This window comes from Arachis ipaensis, chromosome B4, assembly GCF_059453495.1.
Source record: "Arachis ipaensis isolate K30076 ecotype BB chromosome B4, ASM5945349v1, whole genome shotgun sequence".
NCBI classification, from domain to species: Eukaryota; Viridiplantae; Streptophyta; class Magnoliopsida; order Fabales; family Fabaceae; genus Arachis; species Arachis ipaensis.
In genome coordinates this window covers 70,132,180-70,139,580 of record NC_142439.1, presented here as the reverse complement: position 1 = coordinate 70,139,580, position 7,401 = coordinate 70,132,180, and the positions used below count along the sequence as shown (strand labels likewise).

At 39.3% G+C, this 7,401-nt stretch overlaps 1 non-coding gene across 1 annotated transcript; it reads right to left on the bottom strand.

The window, feature by feature from the left end:
- Positions 1-1,206: 1,206 nt before the first annotated feature.
- LOC148567845 (small nucleolar RNA R71) lies at positions 1,207-1,313 on the bottom strand. Its single transcript, XR_015882769.1, has one exon. It is a non-coding gene; the product is annotated as a small nucleolar RNA R71 (small nucleolar RNA).
- Between the last annotated feature and the right edge of the window lie 6,088 nt (positions 1,314-7,401).

Below are 7,401 nucleotides of genomic sequence, written 5' to 3'. Positions count from 1 at the left end.
TCTCAATATCTCCTAACACCCAATGAACTCCCCATTCCTGATTTACCACTTTCTCTTTACATTCTGCAATTAAATTCATGCAATCACCCCCATCCCTTTTAATTTCAGCAATTTAGCTTCTCGCTCTTTAATTCATGCAATTTTACATTCCGCAATTCTCATCTAAATCTTGATTCCGCTCAACTAGAATATACTTCTAATCCGAATTGCTCACTCAACCAATCCTTGTGGGATTCGACCTCACTCTATTGTGAGTTTTTACTTGACGATAACCGGTGCACTTGCCGGAAGGAATTTTTCCGATTGTGCAATTTCCTAAATCGTAGCATATCAAGTTTATGCACATCAAGTTTATGGCGCCGTTGCCGGGGATTAGTTTTCGATTGACAATTCTCAAATTGGAAGTTAACTAGATTGAGCATTTTTCTTGCTTTGTTAATTCAGTTCAAGTTACTTGTTGAATTTTAATTTCTGCACTCTGTTACATGCTTTCTTTCTTTATGACTTTAAATTCAAGCAACTAACTCACTGACTCACTAACTATTTGAATTAATTCCTCAACTGCTCTAACCATACTCTTCCATTAACCAAGAGTATTTCACTTGTTTGTTGCCTGTGCTGTATGACAGGTAGGAGAGGAGAGACATCAACTCCTCATTATACCGAACCAGAGAGGACCCTTCATAAACTTAGAAGGGAAGCAAGAGGGAAGAGAGTACTGGGAGAAGAAGAATCTGAAGGAGAATCTGAGGACAATTTTGAGGAAGCTCTAGATCTCAACATGGATAGAGAAGTTCACAACCATGAGAGAGCTGATGGGAACAATGCCATTCCCGAGAGGAGGGTTCTTGGTTCATACATAAACCCAACCTCTGGGAATTATGGTAGCAGCATTCAGAAACCACCCATTCAGGCCAACAATTTTGAACTCAAACCACAGCTAATATCACTTGTGGAGGATCATTGTTCATTTGGTGGGAGTGCTAATGAAGATCCAAACCAACATCTCACAAAATTCCTGAGAATTTGCGACACTGTGAAGTCCAATGGAGTCCAGGAAGATACCTATAAACTGCTCTTGTTCCCATTTTCACTTAGGGACAAGGCAGCTAAGTGGCTGGAATCATTCCCAAGGGGGAGCCTAACAACCTGGGATGAGGTGGAAAGCAAGTTTTTGGCACGTTTCTACCCCTACAAAAGGTCAATAGGCTTAGATCTGAGGTTCAGACCTTTAGACAACAAGATGGTGAAACTCTCTACGAGGCATGGGAGAGATTCAAGGATTTGACAAGGAAATGCCCACCAGACATGTTCCATGACTGGGTGCAATTGCATATTTTCTATGATGGACTTTCTTATGAATCAAGGAAGGCTGTAGACCATTCATCAGGAGGTTTATTGAACAGGAAAAAGACTGTGGAAGAAGCAATTGAAGTGATTGAGACAGTGGCTGAGAATGAGTACTACTATGCTTCAGAGAGACACAACACTAAGGGAGTCATGGAGCTGAACCATGTTGATACAATTTTAGCCCAAAACAAGGTGTTTGCCAAGCAACTAGCAGAGCTCACCAGGAAATTAGAAACAAAGCAAGTGGCTGCAATACACACACAAGATCAAGAGGAAGTAAGCACTGAAGGAGGTGATTGGGAAGAGGCCAATTATGTAGGAAATCAACAAAGGCAACCATATGATTCACATTCCAACACTTACAACCCAGGCTGGAAAAACCACCCAAACTTTGGGTGGGGAAACCAGCAAAACCAACATAACAAGTCCACATACCAAAACTCCAACCAAAGATCATACCAAGCCACACAAAACACTTACTCCCAACCATCATATCATGGCCAAAATAATCAACCTACCCAACCTAATCCGAACCAACAATTTCAAGATCAATTAAACAGGATAGAAGGAATGCTGGCAAACATGGGTCAGGACATAAGTGAGTTGAAAAGCTTTAGGGATGATGTGAGATCTACCTTAAGGAACCATGGTGAAAAACTCAAGAGGATGGAGTCTCAAGTAGGAGAGCTATCTCAACAGGCCCCCAAGTCAACTGCAGTGTTCCCTAGTGACACAGAAAAGAATCCTAAAGGGGAACAAAAGGGAGTGAGATGGGAAGAATGCAAGGCCATCACCATATTGAAGGAAGTCTCAGAAGAAGAAGGAATCAGACCCTCAGAACAGGAGCCAGAAATCTTGAAGGAAGGTGTGGAAGAAGCTAAGCAGGAAAGTGAAACTGAGCAAGCCAAGGAACTGCAAAAAGGCATGCTGGAAACATACCAACCAAAAGCACCATTTCCTCAGAGGTTAGGAGGAGGTGAAAAAGGGAAAACCTATTCAAGGTTTTTAGAGACATTTAAGTCTCTCCATATCAATATTCCCTTCCTTGAGATTCTCCAGCAGATGCCTACACATATCAAGTATTTAAAGGAATTGCTGAGCAAGAAAAGAGTTTTGAAGGGAGGACAAACTGTAATAATGAACAAAGAATGCAGTGCCCTCATCAAGAAGGACATAGTCTCTAAGAAAACAGACCCAGGAAGTTTTCATATCCCCTGCATCATAGGGGAAACAAAAATTGACAAAGGATTCTGTGATCTAGGAGCTAGCATAAATGTGATGCCTCTGACTCTTATGAAGAGGCTACAACTGAATGAGGTGAGATCCACTGATGTAATCATACAACTGGCTGACAAAACTCAGAAGCAAGCTGAAGGGGTAGTTGAGAATGTGCTGGTGAAAGTGGGAAATTATTTCTTCCCCGTAGACTTTGTCATTATGGACATGGAGGAAAGCTACCTACACCCTATCATTCTGGGAAGGCCATTTCTAGCCACTGCTAGAGCGCTCATAGACGTAGAACAAGGAGAGCTAATTTTGAGAATACATGATGAACAGCTCATTTTCAATGTTTTCAAACCTGCATCTGAGCCTGAACCAGAACCTGAAAAGCCTAAGGATGATAGTAGCCATCTGTGTTTGGAGGAATGCAATCCAGCAGCTGAAACTCTGAAATAGTCCTTGGAAGGCAAACAAGAATTGCAAGAGTTAAAGCCACAAGAATCAATAGAAACAGATCAGAAGGATCCTCCTGGCATAAGGGTCAATGAAGAAATCCTCAAGAGAAAGGGAAGAATTGTAAAGAAATTGCCAAGAGGGTGGAGAAACAAGAAAATTCCCACTGAAGGTTTCTCTCCGGGAGATAAAGTGATATCAAGTCATTATCTGCCAATCCCACCTGGCCTAAAAACCATTCCTTCCCAGCTCCCTCAAGTGTTCACAATCAGGAAAGTTCTTTCTATGGAACATTTAGAAGTCATGAAGGAATCAAATGGGGACGTTTTCATAGTGAGAGGAGAGGACATCAAGCACTACAATCCACCCTAACAAGGGGCAACCATCAAGCTAATGACGTTAAAGAAGCGCTTGTTGGGAGGCAACCCAACCTGAGGTAATACTCCCTTGCTGTTTCTTTTATTTGTTTCAATAAAAAGGTGAAGTAGTTTCTGTGCATTGCAAAGAATTAAGTTTGGTGTTTCACACCAAACAATGAATTCATGGATCAATAATTCAAAGGGGAATGTGTGACTCTAAGTTTGGTGTTCCACCACACAGATCAACTGAACACAACAACCTTTGAATTATATGAAAGGAACAACCATTCTAAGCAATCACAGGAATGCTTAAAATCCTTAGCAGCAACTTCATTCCAAGGAGAATTCAAGGACTCAAAGAGCAGAGGAGTAAGTAGGAGACTAAGTTTGGTGTTCACACACCAACTTAAGACTCAGACACTTGCCCATACATAGTTGAGCTAACCACTCAAGTGCTTGAGAAGCAAGCAACTTCATCACTCTTTGCAGGAAAGGAAACAAGGATCTGAGAAAGAACATGAAGCAACAATTAGGAGAAGAAGGAAAAATCAAATTGTTTCCTGGCAACAAAGAGAAAACAAGAAATTTCACAAGGTGGTGGTGTTCCTTGACCATTCTTTAAAAGGCAAACAAAAGCATGCTTGTTCTGGTTTAAACTGTAATTGTTGAATCTTTCTGGAATGTGAAGTTTTTAGTATGAGTGTCTGTTTACTGCTTTGAATAAAGTGAATGCCTAGATGTTTGGATATAACTTCATCTTCTTAAACAAATGCTTGCCATGCTTGTTCTGTTTCCAAAAATAAAAGAAAAGTTTGAACAAAAGTAACTTGGCTCAATTAGTGACAAATCAAGTAGAATTAAGTGGTGGTATGCATGCTTGATTGTTTAGTCAGATCACTGGAAATAGAGTGTAGAATTATCATTTTTTGTGTAGAAATTGAAAACTGTCTATGGATCTTAATGAATAAATGTCTTTGGCCATGAAAAAGAAAGAAAAAGAAGAAGAAAAAGCCACTGAAAAAGGGCAACCAAAAAGCAAAAAAATTGAGAAAATAAGCTAGGCACCAATGGTTTGAACTTCTGAGACAAATGCCTGTGGTGTTTATGTATTAAGGATATGCTTGGATGAATAGGTTCTGAGGAGTGTTTCAACACTTGGTAACTTGGGTTAACTAACCCGGGATTATCAACCAAAAGTCCATTATCAAGAGCAACCTAAATACAAAACATTTAGTCACACAAAGAGGTGCTGGGCACCAATGTCTCAAGAAGAAATGTGAACTAAAATGCCTGGAGTGGATATGTGTAGTGCACTGATAAGAAAAAGAAAATGCCAAAGGCTTGTGCAACACATGACACTAAGCAAACAAGGAGCAAAGGAGCTCTAAGAAAAAGAAAAGAAAAACAAAGAAGAGAAAAGTGCCAAGGACATAAGAATAACAAGAGGCCATAGTAGTGTTTGATGGATGCAATGAAAAAGTGATAATCTTACCTGATAAGAATGAAAAAGTGATGCTGCAACTTTCTGCATAAAACCCTTTTGATGAACTTCAAATGCTTGCTAATATAGCCAATGTAATTGCTTTCTGTTTCATACTTTCTTCTCAAATAACTCAGGACTTGCTTAGGGACAAGCAAGTATTAAGTTTGGTGTTGTGATGCCAAGGCATCTTAGGCTAGTTTCACTAGCATTTTCTGTTAGTTTTAGTTGTTTTATGCATTTTCTTGAGCTTAAAGTAACCAAGAATGGTTAAATGAATAACAAAGCAATGAACCATCCAAACAGTATGATTTTGATGCAAATTCCATGAGTTTTTAGTTATATTACTTGAATGCTATGAATGGAAGATTTCTCATGAAATTTTGCAAGACTTTGATGCAATTGTTTGGATGATTTCAGGGAAGAAGAGGCTAGGCAAGGAAGCAACAAAATCAATAAAGGAAGCTTGAATATCACATGTGGAGTTTAAGTTCCAGTTTAAGCCTAAACTGGAGCTTAAACGCCAGAATCATGAAAGCTAAGAAATGCTGGAACTGGCGTTTAACCTCCAGTTTAACCTTAAACTGGAAGTTAAACGCCAGAAGTAAGAAAGGCACCAGGAGCATTTCCACGTTTAAGCTCCAGTTTAAGGTTAAACTGGAGCTTAAACGTGTTCGACTATTTCTCTCCTCCAGGGTTGCTTTCTCATTTCCACGTTTAAGCTTCAGTTTAACCTTAAACTGAAGCTTAAACGTGTTCGACCCAATTGCTCCTCCAGGGTTGCTTTCTTCATTTCCACGTTTAAGCTTCAGTTTAACCTTAAACTGAAGCTTAAACGTGTTCGACATTTCACACTCCTGGGTTGCTTTCTTCCATTTCCACGTTTAAGTTTCAGTTTAACCTTAAACTAAAACTTAAACTTCAACTTAAACGCCACTTTTTGAAAGGATTTCTGGGCCAAATATATTGAAGTTTAAGTTAGCATTTGAGCACAAACATTAACTTAAATGTATTATGGTATGAAACCCAATTGAATATCATGGTTTATGGGATTGGGCCTGAAGAATTGATGAGTCTGGAGCTTCAATTTGTTGAGTCTTGTGTCATTACTTGTTTATCACTAAGTTTGCTCAATGAATGTTACAGAATTGGATCACAGCCTCATCAGGATTATGGACCATAAACCCAAAGCAAAAGGAAATCAGGGAAAGGCCTCAAAGCCCAAGAAACACAACAGAAGCTCAATTTAGAAAGTGTATAAATAGGATAGAATTTAAGTTAGTGGGGACTTTTGGGGGGGGGAGACACGGAAAACTTTGGATCATTTTCTTTTAGTTTTGTAATTGAATTCAGAGCTATGACTCACTAAACCCCTTTCATTGGGTTAGGGAGCTCTATTGTAATTCAATGAATCAGTAATAGTTTTATCTTCTTCTTCAATCTTTTCTCTTGAATTTTGTTAGAAAGCTTCTCGATCTAATTCCATTGGGTAGTTGTCTTGGGAAAGAAACTACCCATAATTGGAATCCTTCGGAACCTTGGGAAAGGAATGGAGGATTCATGCTAGAGAAGCTTTCTCACAGTGAATTGGATTGGGGTTTGGATGGATATTGTGACATGTAATCCTACCAAATTGTGGTCCATGAAACTGTGTGGTATAATCAGTGATCGAGCATCATCTCTTCTTATGAACATTTAAACCAAGGGATTGGGAATTTGTTTGTTTTAGAGAGAATTGGTGAGCCAAGGGATTGGGATCCAATCATATAAGATTGCCAAGCAAAATTCAATGAATGCATTGGTTGAGGAAGGGATAAAAGTTGTTTTGATTCGGAGATCTCAATATCTCCTAACACCCAATGAACTCCCCATTCCTGATTTACCAATTTCTCTTTACATTCTGCAATTAAATTCATGCAATCACCCCCATCCCTTTTAATTTCAGCAATTTAGCTTCTCGCTCTTTAATTCATGCAATTTTACATTCCGCAATTCTCATCTAAATCTTGATTCCGCTCAACTAGAACATACTTCTAATCCGAATTGCTCACTCAACCAATCCTTGTGGGATTCGACCTCACTCTATTGTGAGTTTTTACTTGACGATAACCGGTGCACTTGCCGGAAGGAATTTTGCCGATCGTGCAATTTCCTAAATCGTAGCATATCAAGTTTATGCACATCAACTTTACTACACCGAATTCCAATTTACATGGAAGAAGCATCTCAATTCCTGCCATTAGAGCAAACAACTTTGAGCTTAAACCTCAATTAGTTTCTCTGATGCAACAGAACTGCAAGTTTCATGGACTTTCATCTAAAGATCCTTTTCAGTTCTTAACTGAATTCTTGCAGATCTGTGATACTTTTAAGACCAATGGGGTTGATCTCGAAGTCTACATGCTTATGCTTTTCCCATTTGCTGTAAGAGACAGAGCTAGAGTATGGTTGGACTCTCAACCTAAAGATAGCCTGAACTCATAGGATAAGCTGGTCACGGCTTTCTTAGCCAAGTTCTTTCCTCCTCAAAAGCTTAGC